The 22,757-nt window shown below is 41.5% G+C and overlaps 1 protein-coding gene across 11 annotated transcripts in view; it reads right to left on the reverse strand.

Annotated features, from left to right (window-relative positions):
* Positions 1-22,757, reverse strand: part of FOXP2 (forkhead box P2) — a 727,796-nt gene that overhangs the window by 592,477 nt on the left and 112,562 nt on the right. For 7 of the 11 annotated variants that reach the window (XM_053252200.1, XM_053252222.1, XM_053252214.1 and 4 more), the window contains exon 2: positions 14,948-15,078. The exons of 1 other annotated variant lie outside the window; for it this stretch is intronic. The gene's annotated coding sequence lies outside the window, so the exon portion shown is untranslated. Of the gene's footprint in view, positions 1-5,624; positions 5,644-7,705; positions 7,787-14,947; positions 15,079-18,895; positions 19,035-22,757 lie in introns of those variants that run through there. 3 more of the 11 variants (XM_053252202.1, XM_053252201.1, XM_053252204.1) reach the window with 3 other exon arrangements.

Raw genomic sequence — 22,757 nt, forward strand, 5'->3', positions numbered from 1 at the left:
GGCCTTCTCAGCTACTGCCCTGAGATTGTGGAATGTGCTCCCTGCTGAGATACGATCCCCCCCATCTCTGCCAATTTTTTTTTAAAAAACCTGAAAACCCATCTTTTCACCCAAGCTTTCTCAGCTTCCTAAAATATTTGTAGGTTTTAATCTCTGGTTTATTTTAAAATTGTTAAATTGTTTTAAGTTTTTTTGTATATGTTTTTAACTTGTTTTATGCTGTGGTTAACCTCCCAGAGATGAAAGTTTGTGGTGGTGTACAAATTTGATAAAGAAATAAATAAAAATACACGAACTGGAGGCTACTATCTAGGGTTTCAGACAGGTATCTCTCAGATCTGTCTGGAGAAGCCAAGGATTGAATAACGGATTTTCTGCATGCAAAACATGTGCTCTACCATGGAGCTACAGTCCCCTTCCCTATTATTTCTGTCACATTAACCTGATTCTGCTAGACTATTGCCAAAGTCTGCTAGAATAATCCTGAAGGCAGAGATACAAATCATTGTACTATTTGATACAGAACATGGGAAAACTCATAGCAACACTTTTTTTAAAATGGAAATCAAATTTCAAAAGGTTCCAACAATTTTTAATAAACAAATGATTATTTGAGAAAACTTGTCTCTTCAGCTCTCTACACTACTTTGTGCTTGGCTTCCATACCACAAAACAAATACCCTATTTGTATTCTAGAGCTAATTTTTTTCTCTATCTTTCTTGAATATAAATGTTTTCAAGATCATTAATACAGGAACTGCATTGGGGTGGGGGTAGGGGCACACAATTATACCAGAATCAGCCAGAAGGCTGATTCTCAGTGATTCATGCATTAATAAGACTCTCAAAAGGACATATGCTGTTCCTTTCTACATGACTTGGTACCTAGTGTTTACAGATTGTTTTACATTTTTTGCATACTTATTTACACTTAAAAATTCTTAGCATGCTTTTATAGCTTTGTGATATTTGCAAACTATTCCAACAGTGTCTTAGTTTTCAAACAAATATTGTCTACAAGACAAGACAGTCCAGTCCGCAGTGCTAGGATCAAAACTATCCTATATCCTAATTCTAGGGAAATACAGAGCTGCAAAAGTGCAGAGCATATTGTGTGACAAGAGAGCAATAGCAGCACTCTATAAAAGGAAAGTGCAATAAATCCATCCTAGTCTGTTGCTTGTTAGTCCCCATACAACTACTTACTAAAATACATAGCACTGGGCTATATAAACAAATCATTCTAAAAGCAAACTTTCCCCCTAAATTCATTTAATAATCTTCCAAACGATATTCCTATCTATGATTTTAAAATCATCATTAAGATCATTTTTATTTGGTCCACTTAACTTCCTATACATTGCATAGTATATAGGATCTTTTTTCTGAAGTCTCTCCTATGTTTTCCTACTCTGTTGAAGTCCTCACTAACTACAGTAGAAGTGATGAATTGCCTTTTGGGAAGAATGACATGCTCCTTCATCAATTTTAATACTGAAAAATGTTTTTCAGGCATTCTATCAAGGATCTTTTTCCACTACCATGACACATTCCTTCTTTGAGATGATACTAGTATCCATATACACAAGCCACGGCATTTGGGTATAGTTATCCAAGTCATATTGCAGTGCCTAACTACAATAGCCAGTTTGACTGCAACTTGGAGTTCAAATTCCTAAGGTGAATTGCTTAGTTTCATTTTTCTAAATATATTTTGTGATAAGAAAAAAAAATCAGTAATATTTTCTTTATCAAATACCTAAAAATATTGTGTTGTATTCAACTGCAATATAAACTGTCTTCCATTCTGAGGTACAGAGTTATCATTTGGCATCAGAAGGCAAGTGCTACTGGATATTAAAAGTTGCTTATTCTAAATAGCACTACCACAAGCACTGAAAAAATGAGGCATTCAAAAGCAAGGCAGTCACTTGTTAGTGTCATCAGCTTTTGTCCCCATCTTCCCACATATATCCTCAAGCAATCCATCTGCATTATTGCCGAAGACAGCACAGCTTCGTAAGGCACACAGATGCCCAGTTGTACTGTAAATGCAACACTGCTAAGTACATGTTGGAAAGGTATAATTCCAGTACCATGTTTTAGGTCTGTGAATATCTGTGCTAACCAAATGCTGCAGTAGCACAATTTTTGCATTTAGTAGTTTTGTTTGAAGGAAAACAAAAAATATCCTAGGGCAATATAAGCACTTAATCCCCCACAAACACTGAATAGCAACCTTTTAAATCACCTTAAATATTTACAATGCCATCAGCTCCCAAAGTTCCTGGAATACTAAATCTGCCTTAAAACATATGCTACTTGCAAAATACTTAAGAATTCACAGTTTTGTATTCACATATGTCTGGTTTCTCTTCCAGTTGGTACTACAGCCTTTATTGAACTACACAAGGTCAACTCCTTAGCTTCTTCTAATTTACTTTTATTATACAAATTAGAAGGTTGCATGAAATAGTGTCAAAAAATTACTGTCATTCAGACATACAGCCCTGACAATTGAGGGAAAAGACAAAAAGTGTCAACTTTAGTCATAACTTTAGCAGTTAAATTAAAACCCTTTGTTGAAGACTAAACAACAATTATCAGTCACCCTTCCTGAGCAGTAAGCTCAAGTTTCCCATTTTAACTTAGTTCTGTTTAGTTAATGCGTTACAGAACTTTCTGAAGCACTCTACGGCCAAAGGCTGCCTGCTCAGCAGAAAAAGCGGAAATGTTATAATGGCAGATAAATGGTGTAACGGATGGCCACGTAGCAGCTCTACAAGTGTCCAGAAGAGGCAGATGAGCTGAAAAAGCCGCAGACACTGCAGTGCTGCGAGTAGAATGTGCTAACAAGCTTTCTGGAGAAGTCAGGTTAAGAACCCAGTAGGCCAGTAATATACAGGATTTTATTCAACCAGGCAAGGAGGCCTTGGATACCTTCTGACCCAAGGGCGCCGGCTGAAAAGCAGGGTGGATTTGATTTAAATCAAACTGATTTAAATCACGATTTAAATCACGATTTAAATCACTAGCAGGGTGGATAAAAATCAAAAAAATCCGATTTAAATCAAAAAAATCCAATTTAAATCAAAAAAATTGGATTTTTTTGATTTAAATCGGATTTTTTTGATTTAAATCGGATTTTTTTTATTTTTATCCACCCTGCTAGTGATTTAAATCGTGATTTAAATCAGTTTGATTTAAATCAAATCCACCCTGCTGAAAAGTGACAAACATTGAATCCGTCTTACAAATGTCCTCTGTGCACTTAATGTAAACCTTTAGCGCTAGCCGAAAATCCCTTCTAGTGGAAGGCATGGCTGCCTTCTGAACGGAACTCATTTATTTATGGTCAATGACCAAATAAACACTACAGCAAAGAGCAATACAATACAATACAATACAATAACATAGGTAAAAATTTAAAAACCAGTTTGCAGACACCTTATTTTACATGCCTCTGAGCAAAAGCAAGCAATCCCATGGGTAACTTCTTCATGCCTATCTCCTAAAAAATAAACAATAAAATGTTCCTTAGACCAATCCAAATGTTTCTTTTGATAGGGGGCAATCTGAATGGAACGGGCAATATCATAGAAAGGGCAGCTAAACAAAGTATGGGTTAATGTTTCCACCTCAGCAGCTCCACATGGGCACATACGTTCCTCCAAGGGGATCCCTCGAAATCTGCCCTCCAACACAGCTGAAAGGAGGACATTAAAACGGGCCTGAGAGAAGACCCTTCTCAGCCTGGGTGTAGGCAAATGTGTAAGGTACACAGTTGGCCTTGGGTAATTTGAAAAGCTGAGCTAATTATATCTGGAAGCAATCAGGCTAAGATCACTCTGCTTTTCTATGTCTTACCCCTCTGTGTAATGATTTTTTTTGCCTGATCATAATTTAATGATCGTTTATATTGCTCCAAGAGACCACAATTACCCAGGGTGTCATGTATATTCCTCCTCCAAGTGGAACAGAAATCATCAACCAAAGTTAGTGAGCCTAACCCTTGGGGACAGCTAGTAAGTTCAAGCCAATATAAGACCGCTTGCAGCCGGGCCTGAGCAGTTAGCCTTGTTATCCCTTGTCTCCATTAATACCGGATCCAGGGCCGGACCAAAAACTAGTGCCTGCAAACGGGGCCAAGGTGAGAGCTAACTGTGACTTGGTATCTACCTGCCAAGACCGCAACCAGAGGGATCTTCGTACAGAGACCCCCAAAGCCATAGCCTTATATGCTTGCTGTATGGAGTCAAGACTTGAGTCTGCCATTAAGGCTGCTGCCTTGGCCATCTTATTAATGACCTGGCATAGTTTCATACCCTCAAGAGGCACTAGAGTGACCAGTTCCTTTGCCCAATGGATAGAAGTCCAGGCAAAAATTCAATTAGTAGTGGCAGCCCTAATAATAACTGAGGAGGCCTCATGGGCCTTTCTAAGGAGAACATCACATTTCCTATCCTCCAGTAGCTTTAATTGCTCTTGGCCCTCCATATTCAGGAGAGTCCCTGAAACCATCTGTGCCACAGGCACATCAATACGTGGTATAGCCAAAAGAGAACTAACCTCCTGATTGAGGGTATAATGTTTCCTGGAATAGCTTCTCACTGGTTTAGATGAGGCCGGCTGCTGCCACTCGGCCATCATCACCTTACAGAACAGTGCTGGAAAAGGGACAGATGCTGAAGAAGATGCCGATGATGGACAAACATTTTGGTCTGAAGCTCACGAAGAAGTGCTTGGCTTAAGATCCGAATTAAATCAACTCAAGGTTGACCAGAGAAATGGTATTAGAGAACAACTTTAAAGGGGAGCAGGAAAAAGGGGGAGCAAAAGACTTAGGAGCAGAGATTTGTATACCTCACTTCCTTTCCGGTGGTGTGTTTGGACACTTGCTGCTCGACTGATGTCGAGGGACCTCTTTCCTCTAGGAAGGCAGAATGCAGGAGAGGGGAACCAAGTGACACTCAGGGAGCCAGGAAAAGTCCAAAGGAGGTCTGATCTCAGGGGACCAGTCTCTCAATGCAGCCAAGCACGCTGCACAGATTGGGCCCAGGGAACAGGTCCAGTGTGGAGGTGAAAAGCAGGATGTGCTTGAGAGCCAAAGCACAGAAAGAGGATATAGCTGTTGCCCAGACAGCAATGGGTACATGCAATGGGTAAATCCAGAGAAGCACAGCGCTTGTTGGTCTCAGGGTCAGAAAGAGGCCACATCTTGCCCTGGAGCCAAATGTTGACCACACCTTTCTGCTGAAAAGGCTGACATATGTGATAGAAAAAAGAAGACATTTTGTCCTGGTCAAACTTTGCTGGGTGTGCTCTACAAGCACAATGAGGTGAATAGGTCTGAGCAGGGACGGATTAAGGGCAACTGATGCCCTAAGCACAGCCCAACAATGGTGCCCCCACCTTGGCCCCCTCCACTGCTTAACTGACAAGACATTAAGACTCAAGCAAATTATTTACTTACTAGCCAACCCCACACAGAGCATCTGTGCGCTCTTTGGGGCTGGCGGTTACCTCCCCCCCCCCACCACCATCTGCCCCAGTCTCCGCTTCCGGGCCCAGCCGCCTCTCCTCCCCACTGCCACTTCTACCCCCCTCCCCACTTTCTTTCCCACCTCCTGGGTCTTGCCTCCATGGCTGGGCCCACCACTGCCTCTGGCCTCCGCGGCTGGGCCCACTGCCACCGTGGCAACCAATCCTCCTGGGTTCACCTCATCCAATCAGGTGTGTCCACCACCCAGCCAATCAGCTGGGCACTGGGACACACATTCCAAGGCACACCCAGGAGAATTATATAGATATAGATACCTTCATATTTATTTAGATTTTTAAAAGTTTTCTTCTAGATTTTTAATGTAAAACAAAACAGTTCCACTGCCTATAATTTCATATAAATATCAGCAACAGAAGGAATGATTGAGAAAAATATTTCATCTTCAAGGTCAGACATCATCACAGACAACCACCTTTTATGTGAATATTTTGTACTGCTCTTTACAGTAATCTTTTGCAAATCAATGACTTTTTACTTCAGAAACATAGTTTAGTAGTTTCTCGAAACTTTAGTTGCTCACCGAGCCAAAGAAAACGTTTTTTTAACAATGCAGACTAAAGTTGATTATGGCAGATAAAACAATTACAAAAAATTACAAAAAATCAACTAAAGTTGAGTATGGCAGTGAAGTGTAAGGGGGCAAAAGGTGACAATAAGGGAGACAAAAAGAGAGTTTGAGGAACATTTAGCCAAAAGTATCAAGGAGAATAATAAAAACTTCTTTAAATACATCAGAAGCAGGAAACCTGCCAGGGAAGCTGTTAGACCATTAGACAATGCAGGAGTCAAAGGGATAATTAAGGAGGATATGGTGGTTGTAGAGAAGCTAAATGAATTCTTTGCGTCCATCTTCACGGCAGAAGATACTGAGCATATACCTGTTCCTGGACCAGGTTTTTCAGGGATGGAGACTAAAGAAATGAGTCAGATAGAAGTGACAAGAGAGGATGTTCTAAACTGTCTGGAAAAACTGAAAACTAACAAATCGCCAGGGCCAGATGGCATCCATCCAAGAGTCCTCAAAGAGCTCAAATGTGAAATTGCCAAACTCCTTGCTAAAATATATAACTTATCCCTGAAATCAGGCTCTGTACTGAAGGACTGGAAAGTAGCAAATGTAGCACCGATTTTCAAAAAGGGATCCAGGGGCGATCCGGGGAATCACAGGCCAGTTAGTTTAACGTCCCTCTCCTGGTCGGTCACTGATAGCTCAGATCCCATCAGCATCTTATCTCATATGCAGAAAGGACCTTGATAGGAATGTGTTAACAAACATACCACCCAAGTATTGAGCCAACCATTAATACTTCTTGTTAGAGAGATGAGCCTGTTACCTCTTATCTTATTCCTTCCTGTGAAGGTGATAAGCTTGGAAGGTGATAAGCTTGAAATGTGCTAACGTGGAGGGGATGAATTGGCTATGCCTGTTACAAGAATAACGTTTAATTGACTTGGGTGTACATTGGCTTTCTCACCTGCTCTGAAATCTGAGAGGAGAGGAGAGGAACAGTCCTCTTATAATAACGAGTTAGACTTGACCTGGAGTTACCTTTCCCCATGCTACCAGCCAAGTGACACACCCTTGTGAGTTAGCACATGCAAGCAAATGGTAAGCCCAAGATCCCATAAATTCAGAGAGACAAAATGAGAACTACAAGCCTATAGCTCCAAATCAGGTACATGGGTGCTGCTGGGAATCCCCAAACAGGCTTTCTTGGTAACATGGTAGGAACCTTTACTCCGAAGTAAGTTCAACAGGGACTACACCTGTTGTCTACACCTGTACTCTTTGTATTGCAGATGCCTCAGTGAGGAAATTAAAGGTACTTGAGGAGTCCTCCTTATGTTCTCTGAATTTAATGAAAGTAATCCTTAGTAGCTAATGGACTGAAAAATGAAAGAGTCTCAGAAAAGTAAGGTTTCTGCCACGGCTATACCATTGTTCAACTTAAAGTTCAACTATAGTGCATGAGGACTGTTCTACACATTACAGACAACACAAAGAAAATCCTATGAATCACTCCACTTAGCAACTGCCATGCAAACTGGGTGCTTTTCACCATGCCAAAACAAACCCTTCTACTTGGGGCTGATGCAAAGCGCCCAGTCAATATAGTATGTCAATGCACACTAACAACTTACCATACAAAAATAGCTGTCATGTTGATAGATTTACAGTGCCTACCATGTGGCAGCTGTAATATGGAGAACAGCCTTGAGTTTCTGTAAGTCAATAATATGTGGAAATTAATGCAAATGAAACTGCACTAAGTAAATTGCATAAAGGGCAGAACAGGCAGCTGAGCTAACATATTGTAAAGGAGATTTCATTCTTCGGCTGCAGCATTGCTAATGATTTAAGCTGTCTTAATAACACTCTACAGGGGGGTGATGTGGTGCCTAATTCATTCATGTTTATAAAGTGTGAAAAAAACTAGATAACATACAATGCATTGCCATTATTCATTTCCTCCTACCCAAACAGTCCCAAGAAAATCGAGGTACCCAGTCAGAACTGTTACTGCTATTCAACAATCTATACCCTCTGTGTTATAATACTACATTCTTTAATACAACAGAAGCAATTCCACACACAAAAAAAGAATGAAGCACAAATAAAATGCTACTATAGTAAACTACAAATGAATGTTCCATAGTGTATTATAGACGTCATCTACAGAAATTTGCACTGAAACACATATATTTAAATACATTAATATTAGAGTTCAAGGGTGGGGGATATAAAGATCCTCCTAACCAGTGTTCTCTCTAATTTTTTTCATCTATGTGTGGATGTGGAATAAGTTTTGTTCTGAGCAGCAGCATCACAGCAGTGTGTGTGCATGTGCATTCTAGTGGGGCCTTCCTGATTCAACCTGAGTGGGATCTAAAAATAACTGAGCAGACATCAAAAAAAGTGTGAGCACGCACGCACACACAGACACACACACACACCTTAGAGTGAACACTGCTCCTAACCAACATTTCTGTTGTCTAACTCCAGGTCAACAGGTGGAAAGTGACTTGTAACAAATACTACCATAGAAGTATTACATGCAGAATACACAAACCAAACCACAACAAACTAGAATTCTTCAATTATCTAATCCTGATCAGTGCTGCTATTTACCCACAAAGATTTATGGACAGTCTAGATCAGAGAAAGCCAACTAGTGGTTGAAGCATAAGGCCCTAAACATTTTATAGATCTCCATCATCATCATTCTTTATTGCGGTCATAGACCAATACTTAGTAAAACATACATACTTGCAAGAAACTCAGCATAATAAATCACACAGATTATAATGCAATATTAACAGGTTAGAATTAAGGCAGATGTGGTGAAGTCCAGATAGATCTTGCTGATAGCCAAAGGGAGCAGAGCACCCTCCATTACAATCATAAAACAAAAATCATGGAAAAGAGAAAGCAAAACATTATTGAAAACCTAAGTGGATGTTACAAATGATATAACCGTACCTAGCCATTTTGCTGATTAGGTCATCATCAAGACTGGACAGTAAATACTTCAAATAAAAGTCATCCAAATGCCCAGGAAAACATTGCAGCAAAGGGGACACTAATCTTAAGCGGGCGTCCCTATAGAAATTACAATATCTTCCCTCCATAACAGCAGATGGAAGCGCATTTAGACGGGTGAGCGTCAAAGCACGTCTGAATTTAGGAATGGTAATTAGGCTCAAATAGCTAGCTGGTTTGATGTTAAGCATTTGATCCCCCAAAAAGACATTCTTAGGCAAGGAAGCAACTTCTTCCTGCAGTTCCATATCCATGATATGTTGTTTGATCTGAGTCCTGGCTCGATCATATCCCATTTTGATAATCTCATCCTGAGAGAAACCATAATGAGCCAATTTATCAATAATTTGGGTCTTCCACTTGAATCTGAAACAATCAGTCTTAATAAGGGGGGCCAATCCTACACAAGAGAAGACAAATTTTAACCAATATTTATTCCTCCAATAACAAGTTTCCAATCTAATCATACCCACCTCTCGTCTTAACGCAACATTAGGCACGCATCGGGGGACTAACAATATAGATCTCAGAAATTTGGACTGCAGGGCTTCTAAAGCCGTAAAGTTGGTAACAGGTCCTATTTGGGCTCCATACAACACTTGAGGGTGGACTTTAGATACAAATAGTTTAACTGCAGCAGGGATATAAGAACCCCCCCCCTCGAGAAATGAAAAGATGTAATTAGATTAGTGGTTAGCTGTGCTGTCAACAAAGTAGATTTGAGGTGGGCATTGTGTTACCCTGATGAATGAAAAACCACTCCTAGATATTTAAAGGAGTTGACCTGTGCAACCCTATGACCATTGATGGACCAACAATATTGCCTAGGTCATTTCGCAAAGACTAGGACTTTAGTTTTTTTCATAATTTATCTCAATGAACTCTTGGGAACAAAATTTTGAAAGAAGGCCCAAGGCACGTCTCAAACCAATTGGGGTTTGGGACATGATTGCCATATCATCCGCATATAAAAGGATAGATACATGCTTATTTGCTATTTTGGGAGGATGCATAGAAGGTGTAGATACGAAAGGGACCACCGAGTTAATGTATAGATTAAATAATAAAGGAGCCAGGATGCAACCCTGCCTCACGCCCCTGTATGTAGGTATCGCAGTCGAAAGGGACCCCAGTGCATTGCAGCGAACTTTCAGAAAGGCGCCTTCATACAAGGAAGAAATCAATAATAGCAACCTTCTGTCTATCGAAAGATCCCACAGTTTATGCCAGAGCCTTTCATGGGATATAAGATCGAATGCGGATTTAAGATCAATAAAGGCAACATAAAGTCCGGAAGCTGGCTTACTACAATATTTTTCAGATAAGAATTGTAGAGTGAAGGCGTGCTCTAGGGTAGACCGGCTCGCCCGAAAGCCAGCCTGCTCCAGGGCCAGAACATAATTTGTCTCAATCCAATCCACCAATTTATAAAATAGATGTTTAGCACAGATCTTACTAATCACGTTTAGAAGGCTGATTGGGCGATAATTTTTAGGGTCATCCCTGTTGCCCTTTTTATAAATGGGTATAATAATGGCTACACCCCAATCACGGAGGATATTAACCGTAGATGTAAGAAAAGAGAGAAGCAAGCAGGGGTACCCACCAAATCAAGATTAGACCGCAGTGCATCAATAGTAATAAAGTTGCTTCCCGGGGCCTTGCCTAAAGGAAAAGATTTAATAAGCCTTTCGACTTCGGGGCACAATACAGGGTCCCAACTGAGAATCACAGTATTATTTAATTCATTGATGATATTAACATCCATCCCACTAACCCTTTTATAGAGGGAACGAAAATGCTCTTCACAGGCAGCAGCTGAGATACAATAAAAGGGGGAGGACAAAGCTTTGCCCATTACAGGTGAGATCAGCCTCCAGAAGATAACTTGGTTCTTTGATCTAGCTGCCTCAATTAATTTGGCCCAGTTTTCTCTGGCGGCTTTAAATTTCTTATCTCTAATTAGCTGTTTGTATTGTGATCTTTTTTTTTTTTTTGAGATCTCCTGCTTAGAGATTAACAAGGGATCAGCAACCCTTGGCTTTTAAAGACCCTTACCAAATCCCTTTTTGCATTCAGGCAGTCAAGATCGAACCACGGCTTGGATGGAGCCTTGAGGTGATTACTAGAATGAGAACGAGATTTAACCAGCACAGGAAGTAAAAGAGCCAAAATACCATGATAGTTGGAGAGAGTAGAATTCCTCTCCTGAATGGTACGTGGGGCTAATATTGTCTCTCGCAAACCGCTAGCTTTGTCTGAATTCAGTATTGCAGAGAAACGAAAGGCGCATTCTTCTGTCCATTTAGCTCTGAGGGGCCCATGCTCCAATTCTAAATGGGACAGCTGTCCTTCCACCAAATGGATTGAGCCAGTCAACCATAAGCGTAGCTCAAGAGGAGAATGGTCACTTTCCGGGTGAGGAACCACCTGAAAAGAGCTGACACGCGAAGCCAAATTACGTGAGATAGCCATATAATCAATCAAAGAAGGACTGGAACCAGACCAATGGGAGAATTCAGCAGGAAAATCTGTTATAACGGAGCCATTAAGGAGATGGAGATCCTCCTTATGGCATAGGGACAGGAGAGGGAAACCACGGGTATTAGACCTGGGGTCCTTAGAGTACCTTGTAAGCAAGGGCAATGGAATAGGGATATCGACAGGATGGTAATGAAATTTATTACAGAGAGTGTTGTTATCAGCACCCAAACGAGTGTTAAAGTCACCAGCCATTATCACAGATGTCCCCCCAAAAGCTGCTCGGATAGAGGCTATAAAGGCCTCTAATTTATGCCATATCTCGTCTATATTTGTACAGGAACCAACAGGAGGTACATAAACAGAAATCGCTATTATATTAAATGTTTTCAGGCTAATAAGTACGGCAAGGGCTTATAGATCTCCATGCATCCCAATACACAGCACCACTGCCAGGCTATGATACAGAGGATGCAAAGACAGACATGTCTTAGATTCCTCATCTGCAGGGGTCAATAAATGTTGGCTCTGTTCACCAGCCAGAAAAAAAAATGTATGGGTCAGATGGCTCCTTGAGCTGTGTTGGTACATAGACTTTTTTCACTCATCATTAGGCATCATTTTTCACTCATCACAGACAAGTAGACTAGTGGATTTCCTGAGCCTTGCTCATCTCACCAGTATCTGTAAAGATGAGAGTTCCTCAGTTTCCTCTTCTGCCCTTGTGCTCCAAGAGCAGCAAGTTCAGAGCAGAGCACAGGCAACAAAGAAGCAATTTAGCTCTTGCTGAACTGGGTAGGAAGGAAAGGCTTTGATGTAGTCCTCTCCAGTATGCAGAACCTGGAAATGACATCAAACAGCTAGAGAAGGCATCCAACAACTTTGTTAGGGAGAACCCTAACAGGGGCCTAGGAAGTGACCTGACTCTGCTCTAGACCACTCCTCCTCCTCTTCCTTGAAAATTCTTTTCAACTTATCAACACATTTTTCATAATTATACATATACCCAAATACATGAACCCTGGGTAATGTTCTCTGCAAAGGGTACAACACACTTGGCCAAGTCCCACCTGTTCTCCAAATATTGAAAGATAAATACACAGTAAAAACAAGGGCAACTTTAAAAAATTATGTGGGATGCTTGTGCAATGAACAATATTTAAGGGGTATATCTAGAGAGCTTTGTATAAAGAGGTTAGAAGACATCACTTCTCTCAATATTAACTAGTTGCAATTTTTTATTAGTTCAGATTAGGAGATGAAAATGCAAATAGTCTCTTTGTGTAATCTAAAATGTTCCATTAGGAGCAAAACATAGTAACTAATTAGACACAGATTACTAAAAGTCAAGAGAATCAGTGTTCTGGATGAGATGAAAGTTTCAGCACCAGTGATCACCAACAAAATTAAAGCATTTCCTCTTTCCAGTGCCCACATCTTCACCTACAGGACTGGGCTTATTGCCAAGCATAATATTAATATTCTCTTGTGGGAACAGTATGAAAATTCAACAATATAAAAACTGGCAAAGCAATTGGCTTTTACTCCCTTTCTAGTACAGAATGGCTGTGATCCAGAAGGGATGTAAATGCGTAACTCTGCCCGCCCCCCACAATTCTTTAGAATTTTCCCTTTGAATGGAATATGTGCAAAATCTTCAGAAGGAATTCTGGTATCAAAGGCATTCACCCAGGCCCAGGCAGCAGATTTCAGCAGGAAAAGGTTGTCTGTTCAATTGGAATTCCTTCTCCCCTTCCTTAGATGATAGAGAAGCAAATTGCATTTGTGCTTTTCTTGCATCTAAGGAAGGGCATGTGCTTCTGTGTGCAAGAAGCTCCATCAGAACAGTCTGCTCAGCATCCTAGGGTCACCACTACAAGTGAGAGAGATGCCCCCTCCATTCTCTCATCTATCCTTTCTCAAATAGGGAGGTTACAGACTGTGCTTCATAGGTAAAACAGAGCTTGATGAGATAAAGAGGACGTGAGGGCTAGATTTCCAACCTTCCAGAAATCCAGTGCTAAGCACTGGGTTCCTCAACTTACTTTTCAAGAGACTATCATGCCCTGTGAACTCAGGGTCAAACCAAGTTACATTTTAATTATAAAATCATCTCTCCTGGACTTGATATTTCTGCAGATATGGCTGCAGCAAAGGTTCCTACATAGATCAGGACTCCAATGCATGAGGGAGGGGAGCACATCCCTGACACTTTTCCTCTGAAAGTGACACCCCCAAGCTGTTATTTGCCTACAAAGGTATCATCTGCTGGATGGCAACTTTTGGGGGCAAGTAGCTTAAGGAGGGTAAGTTTTGGCAAAAACACAGTGCAACAACAAAGGTCAGTTCCACCCCACCTCCCCTTCCACCACAACCCCAAAACTAAATTGAGCTCTCCGCTGTGGCTATTTCTAAAGAGTAAAACAGCACATAATGATGATTATGTGTTTATTGTATCCGCTAGTTCGACCTTGTAATGACCTGAATGGGTATTACAGGAGTGAGTAGTAAGCAGCAGAGAATCATTGTTCAGCATACTGGGATCATCAGGATGCTTATGTGGTGGATCCCTCTGGTAGATCCTTCTGGGGAGACAAACAAGTTTCACCAAAGAATTTTGGCATGACAAGTTCTGGAGCACTAAGTTTTGTGTCAACAGAATAGTACTTTAATGCCAACCTACTTGTGGTGAAATGTGGAAGCAGTAACCCTCCCCCCACCCCCACTTTAAACTCTCACTATTCAAAGAGCAGTCAGAGCATTAGATATGAGAGCAGTTTAAATTAAAGCTGCTGATGGCATTTGGATAGTATTTCACCCTAGGCATGTATCCCTCTGGATCAAGCCAGTTCCTCTTTAAATTTTATTTAGATTTAATTTAAACTTACTCTAATGGTGTGCATATAACTTTCCTTTCCCACACTTTTGCTCATGCCTGATCCAAGACAAGAAACCATTATCCAGATAGAAAGCAGATTTAGGTAGATATACCTAAAACATCTCCTTCACTAGAATACTCATTATGAATGTTCATTATCTCATTTTTGTTAAGACTTGTTATTTTTCTTTCGTTACAACCTTACTGTGGGAAGTCTGAACTCACCAAACAGAAAGACAACTACTTTCTGTAAAAAACAACAACCAGTGAATCAGAGAAGTATTATTTTCCCTTTGAAGTATAAAAGTGCTGTACAACCCTCTGCCATTTCCCTCCAACCTTCACGTTCAAGGAAGAGCAGGGCTGGATTCCTACATTGTGACCATCACCGTTGGGGTGTCAACTTTCTTGGCACAACAATGCTTCTAGCACAAACATCACAATGTTAAATACTAGGGAAGAAATATTCACTTCACCCACTTACATTTCTTTGGGGTCTCCTTTTCCCCTATTTTCCAAGAGGACTTTGTTCCTTTTTGCATGTAATGGCTCTTCCTCTAAGAATCACTTGGCTCTCAAAAGCTTAAAGAGGTTGCTTCAGAGACAGCGAGTTATCTGTATGACAAAAAACACAAAAATGTTTAGGTTCAATATTCTATTTTAGGTGTGAAACTATTCCTATGGGTTTGAAGGGGGTGTACACACTCCCAAATTGTTACATAAAAATACAGATATACAACATATTAAATGTACTGATATAACATATTTTTTAAAATAAAATAAAAATTGTCTACCCAAAAACCTTGCCACACAAATTATCTCTGTAATAAAGGACATTTATAAATGAAGTTTTATTTAAGAATCAAGAACATAAATTTTAAAAATTAGAATATAAATTTGTTCCTTTCCAGGATGTTGAAGCATCAGAAAACGTTATGATAAAATGAAACCCCACAAACCTGGGAATCATCTGGAAACTACGTAGTACAATATCTACAAGCTTTGGGGACAGAGATGTGTTCACACAATGACAGTAGTTCTCCAGGAATAGCAGTGGCAGGTAGCAGCAGAGAGGATGCCAAGAAAGCATTATGAAAGAGTTGAAGGGATCTGCAGGTAGAGCACTTTTTAGGGTAGTCATGAAATCCTTGGAAGGCTGAAGAATTCCCTGGGGCAGGAGATAATAAAGCTTCCTCTTTTAAAACAGGATGTTTTCTCATGCCTATCAGTTTGTAAGCAAAATAGGGCCATCCATTAAAGAGAATCCCATATGGGATTCTGAAGGCAGAATAGGGTTGGGAAATGCATACCATGAGGTGTGCATTCCCCAGTCCTCATTTATTCACTCTCCACCACCCACTCCCCATCCAGGATACCGTAAAATTGTGAAGTCTCTGAATACTTTAAAGCTAGATGACTTGTGGGTGAGGAGGGTTAATTATAATCAGAGGAATAATGCTTTCCTTGATCCTAATTAATTACCTATCCAAAGACACTTTAAGCTGAGAAAGAGTAAATCACTAATATTGCTAGACAGACTTCCTCCCATCTTGGAAATTTTGGACGCTGACCTGAGTAAGGCTAAGCAGAACTCCTCCAGTGGTGGCGGCTGGTAGCTAGCTTGTGTTTATTTTTAGATTGTGAGTCCTTCTGGGACAGGGAACTGTCTTGTTTATTATTTGTTTTTCTATGTAAACCACTCTGAGAACTTTTTGTTGAAAAGTGGTATATACATATTTGTAGTTGTAGCAGATACACAGACAGGTGCTGCTGGATACCAGGACATGCTGTATCATGCAAAATCTGAGCCAGTGCAAAGCTACCTCATATAATGTAATGTATCTGAAATTCATCGCATGCCTAATGAGGCCAGAGTTCCAAGCAAAGCAAAAAAGGTGTCTTAAAGGAGTTCAAGTTTTTCAGGAATAGCCCACTCTACCACATAACCAAGACAAGTGTCAATACAAGGCAGCTAATTAGATTTGGCACAAAAGAGCACTTTTGTGCTGGGATCCATTTGAATAACTGCTGTTGCTTCACAAATTTTGTCTAGATCCTGTGCTGGCACTTTTGATTACTCAGATGATTTCCCCGATTCCCTTTTTATTTCTGTTTTCCTATGGATTTTTCAACACACTAAGTTCCTTACTGATTGTGAGGAGCTCCAAAAGGAAATCTCCAAACTGGGTGAGTGGGCAACAAAGTGGCAAATGAGGTTCAGTGTTGGCAAGTGTAGGGTGATGCACATTGGGACGAAAAACCCCAACTTCAAGTATATGCTGATGGGATCTGAGCTGTCGGTGACTGACCAGGAGAGGGCTCTTGGGGTCGTGGCAGACAGCTCATTGAAAGTGTCGACTCAATGTGTGGCAGGTGTGAAAAAGGCCAATTCCATGCTAGGGCTCATTAGGAAGGGGATTGAAAATAAAATGGCTAATACTATAATGCCCTCATACAAATCTATGGTGTGACCACACTTGGAGTATTGCATACAATTCTGGTCACCACATCTCAAAAATGACATTGTAGAACTGGAAAAGGTGCAGAAGAGGGCAACCAAGATGATCAGGGGCCTAGAGCACCTTTCTTATGAGGCAAGGCTACAACATCTGGGGCTTTTTAGTTTAGAAAAAAGATGACTGCGGGGAGACATGATAGAGGTCTATAAAATCATGCATGGTGTGGAGAAAGTGGATAGAGAGAAATTCTTCTCCCTCTCACATAACACTAGAACCAGGGGTCATTCCATGAAATTGATTGCCGGGAAATCTAGGACCAATAAAAGGAAATTCCCCTGGAAGGACGCTACTGTAGATGCGGCAGTGGGGAAATAGAATCTATTAAGCATATTCTATTATCCTGTAAAATACATAGGCAATTGAGGGAGCACTTAATTTGACCTTTGGTCTGTAAACAGATGGATCAATCTGCTGAACAACTTGTTAAATTTCTACTTTCTGATCAGGATGTTTTAATTTTTAACTCTGTAGCTAAATTTTGCTAATTTGCTTTTAAGATGTACAATGTGAATCTATAAAGTTTCTTATAAATTTGTTTAGCCTTTTACATATATATGGATTGTTTGGTCTAGGACCTTAAATAAAACTTGACTTGACTTGACTGGAAGTACATTTCCACACAATGCATTATCAACTAGTGGAATTCTCTGGCACAAGATGTGACGACAGCCAACAACCTGGATGGCTTTAAGAAGGGTTTGGATAACTTCATGGAGAAGAGGTCTATCAACGGCTACTAGTTGGATGGCTATAGGCCACCTCCAGCCTCAAAGGCAGGAGGCCTCTGAGTACCTGTTGCAGGGGAGTAACAGCAGGAGAGAGGGCATGTCCTCAACTCCTGCCTGTGGCTTCCAGCAGCATCTGGTGGGCCACTGTGCGAAACAGGATACTGGACTGGATGGGCCTTGGGCCTGATCCAGCAGAGCTGTTCTTATGTTATGTTATGTTAAGTAGAAACCTTCCAGCTGAAAAAACCCTATAACAAGCCTTTGCTCTCAAACCTCAGTGCTATATGTCTGAAGCATTTGGTGTGGGAGATTAGTGACACAAGCTTCTACCACCCAGAAGCCTGGCGAGCTGAGCACTTGCCTGTGCTCAAACCCTTTGCTCTAAACCTGAATAACTGAGCTGCTGAGTCTATGTTGGGATGCCAGACCGTGGGATCCAAAACTGCTGAGCTGAGCTAAAATCGTATGCTTGAGTGTTCCTTGTGTGGACTGGCCATGGGGAAATCTGCCCAAGACATGCTTGGAACGGAGTTCTTCAGTCACTCTCTGCATGAGCTTCTACAGGTAATTCCTGCAACCACCTACTTAATAGCCCTGAGACTTCGGATTCAAATCCTTGTTCCTTAGAATGGAACTACTTGAGGCCGGGCCATTTCCTCTGTGGGCTTGCTGTAGTCTGACTTGTCATAGAAAATGCACCACTTATCCCGACAACCTTTGCAAACCCAGTGCTTTCTTTGTGGCCATTGTTGCCAGACAACCTGATTCTGAGGTAGCCCGGACGGCACCCCTTTATCTATATTACTTTGAATGGCTATACAGTTGAAGTCTGCAGGACCGTAGTCCCTATGGTGAACTTTTCACTGCCTGGGTTTAGCAAGACCCACAGCTGGTCGCTCAGCATGAGCAAAGCACGGGTTAACATGCCCCAAGGTCAGAATAGCTACGACTGAATGGGACGCCCCCCACCCCATTTTTTCCAGAGAGAAGCCAGTAGCTGTTGAGCAGACCCCACTTCAAAAGGAGAATCAATCAGGGAAGGAATCCTCCCTTCTACAAGAGAGAACAGTAGAGCCACACAGGTAAGCACAGGTGCATTTCCTAACCCACTCTAAATTAACACCTTTGTTGGCAATGACTCAAGGAAATGAGTGCATCAAAACTGGATATGTATAAACTATATACCTGGAAGGCATCCTGTTCTTGAGATAACAGTTCAGCAGCAATAATCAACACGTTCAACACATCTATGTAACTTTACCCTTGCCTTTGTTGGGCATGCTATGTCCTGAGTGATTAGACTCAAGTAGCAATGAATTATTTTGTCTTGAAGATTCTCCTTTGCCCTACAGGGAAAGAGAAACCCCCAGATCAATTCAATTCCCACCTCCAGGTATGATTCTGAGTATATAAACTATCTATATAATCTGACATATTGAACCCATAGAAGAGCCCTGACGCTAGCCCAGATGGATGTGTTGCCCTCTGTGGTATTAAAGGGTAGATTTAGGAGGGTTCCTTTTTTGAAGAGATTGTGTCCATGTAGGGGTGTGCATGGAACCGCCACACTGCGGTCCGACACTGGGATGGGGGGTAGCTTTAAGAGCGGCAGGAGGTTTTACTTACCCCTCCCGCCGCTTTCCTGCTCTGGCGCCATAGTGTTATGAGTAATTGGGGCGGCAAGATACCTCCCTGCCACCCCTTCCCCGATGTTGCTCTAAAAAACCTCCCAGTAGTCCTTTGCGCATGCGCCCGTCATGTGCGCGCTTCACGTCTCTGACGTGCGCGCGCACAAAGGACTACTAGGAGTTTTTTTAAAGCAACTTCGGGGAAGGGGTGGCAGGGAGGTATCCTGCCGCCCCAATTACTCGTAACATTACGGCGCCAGAGCGGGAAAGCGGCGGGAGGGGTAAGCAAACACTCCCGCCGCTCTTAAAGCTACCCCTCACCCCCGAACCGAACCACCCAGGTCCAGACCGGGCCCATCCCTATGTCCATGTGGGAATAGAGATGTTGAAACAGTAGGTCATGTGCTTTTCTATTGCTCATTTTATCATGATCTGCATCTTAAACTTATTGCCCCTCTTGTTTTTAGATATTCAAATGATTCTGATGAGTTTTATATAAACCTATTTCTTTCTGATACATATACCAATGTCTTGCATCTTGGTGGCCAAATTCTGTACAGCTGTGATTAAGACCCGCATACATTGTGTTGGAGATGGTTAATACAGACTCTTAATTCATTTTGTTTTTATTTTGTTATCTTATTCTATTTTATGTTTTATGCAATGGTCCTTAATTGTATATTTTATGTGTATGTTTATATACAGTGGGTATAGGAAAGAATCACCCCATTTGATAGACCTTAAATTCCGGTTCCCTTACATCCTGAAATGAAAACACAAAGAAAATTCCCTTCACCAGCTGTACTTATCCAATGCAACCTAAAACATCACAATTACAGTCCAGAAAAAGTGTCAGAAATAAAAAAACAAGAATTACTGAGATTGAAAAAGGATCACCGCCCCCCCCATGTCAATATTTTGTTGAACCACCTTTTGTTTTAATAACAGCCTTGAGTCTGTTGGGATACTTCTCTATCAACCTTGCACATCTAGACGGGGCAATATTTGCCCACTCCTCCATACAGAACTGTTCAAGTTCGGTCACATTGGATGGTAGGTGTTGGTGGACTGCTATCTTCAAATCTCTCCACAGATTTTCTATGGGATTTAGGTCTGGGCTCTGACTGGGCCACATGAGGACGTTCACTTTTTTCTCCTTCAGCCACTGTGTGGTCAATTTTGCTGTGTGCTTCGGATCGTTGTCATGTTGAAAGGTGAATCTTCTGCCCATCCTCAACTGTCTGGCAGAGGGTAGCAGGTTTTTTTCCAGAATCTGACGGTATTTTGCCCCATCCATTTTTCCTTCTACCCTAATGAGAGCCCTAGTCCCTGAGGCAGAGAAACACCCCCACAACAGGATGCTGCCACCTCCATGCTTCACTGTAGGTATGGTGTGTTGTGGATGGTGAGCTGCGTTGGATTTACTCCAGGTGTACTGTTTGGTGTTGAGGCCAAATAGTTCAATCTTGGTCTCATCTGACCATAAGACCTTTTTCCATTTGGCATCAGAATCTTCAAGGTGCCTTCTGGCAAAGCTCAAACGAGCTTTAATGTGGCCTTTCTTGAGAAGTGGCTTTCTCCTTGCAACCCTCCCGAACAAGCCACATCTGTGGAGCGCTTGTGAAATTGTTGTCACATGCACAGAACAACCACTCTTTGCCATGAAGTCCTTTAACTCCTTCAGAGTGGCCATTGGCCTCTTGGTAACCTCTCTTACCAGTTTCCTCCTTGCTCTTCCATCCAGTTTGGAGGGCCGACTGGATCCAGGGAGGATAGCAGTCCACCAACACCTACCATCCAATGTGACCGAACTTGAACAGTTCTGTATGGAGGAGTGGGCAAATATTGCTCCGTCTAGATGTGCAAGGTTGATAGAGAAGTATCCCAACAGACTCAAGGCTGTTATTAAAGCAAAAGGTGGTTCAACAAAATATTGACATGGGGGGGGGGTGATCCTTTTTCAATCTCAGTAATTCTTGTTTTTTATTTCTGACACTTTTTCTGGACTGTAATTGTGATGTTTTTCAGTTGGCTGTTATAGGTTGCATTGGATAAGTACAGCTGGTGAAGGGAATTTTCTTTGTGTTTTCATTTCAGGATGTAAGGGAACCAGAATTTAAGGTCTATCAAAGGGGGTGATTCTTTCCTATACCCACTGTATATGCATGCACTATTATCGATGTTCACTCTTGGGGACTCTTGTATCTGGATTTGATCTGTGTGCTGATCTTTGATTGTAATAAACTGAATTGAATTGAGTATATCTGCCCTTAGCAAGACACATGGCCTCAAAGTCCTGAACCCAGCATGTAACTTGGAATCAGTTTGGATTACTATCCTGTGGACTCTCAAGCAAGTTGTAGCCTTTGCTCCTTGCCCTTCTTTTCCATGCCTTTCTGCCACTTCCCCATGAGGAAACTTTGGCCAATGTGCAATGAACACACCAACTTAAACCAGGAAGGATAGGTAAACTAACCTTTTGCCCTTCTAAGCCTCCTTGTCCCCACTAATTCTTTTCAGCCTCCCCACTTTCAAGCACTTCCCAAGGCAAGCCTTAAGCCAGGCTTTGGTCTAAGCACTTTTGCCAAGCTGATTGATTAATCTCCAATTAGGACTTCAAGCTAAATTATCGCTAGCCATATTATTGCCTAGAATATCAGCTAATGTTTATTGCCTTGGCTAACTGAACGGTTGCATTCTGTACGCCCATATACCTTTAATGAAACCTTTCAAATGTATTTCTGCCTCCTCATCTTTTCCAAAACACCAAACTTGCTCAAATTTTATATTGGAACCAAGCTGCTCACTCTAGCCAAGCTAATTCCCCATGCTAAGCCAAATGAACAGTCTGAGTGTCCAGCTCGCACTCTGGGGCAGTTCTGTTAACACTATGGAGAGTGTTACCAGAGCTACACGCTGAACCAAGCAGCATGCTGCTCCTTGACTGCCATTTTGGCAGAACCCATTTTGGTTTCATTTGCAAAGCAACAAACTGAAGGCAGCTATTAAAGCTGCATTTGATTCCCTCTCTCATTTCCTTCTTCTCCTCTTTGTGCCCACAAGCCAATGCCAACTAACCATCAGACTATTAGAGCCTTCACTCTTTCTCCCCCTCTGCTCCCCATCACTATCACGCTCTAGGAATTGACTGTGCTGCCTGTGCAACTGCAGTTGTACCAAGATTACCAACTACCACATTTTCCTATTGTGCCTCTGCTTTATATAAAATTAATAAACCTTAGTTTTCAAAAGTCTGTCCTCTGACTATGTTACTCTTCTGGGATACACAGACATCGTGTTGCCTCCGTCTTTAGACTGAGGTGTGTTTGTTACTTGTGTTTACAAGTTTGGCTTTTAGTAAATTTATCTCAGTTAGTTCAAAATCACAAATACAAACGTGGGTAGGGCACACAGGTGTG

This window comes from Hemicordylus capensis, chromosome 5 (genome assembly GCF_027244095.1).
Source record: "Hemicordylus capensis ecotype Gifberg chromosome 5, rHemCap1.1.pri, whole genome shotgun sequence".
NCBI lineage: Eukaryota > Metazoa > Chordata > Lepidosauria > Squamata > Cordylidae > Hemicordylus > Hemicordylus capensis.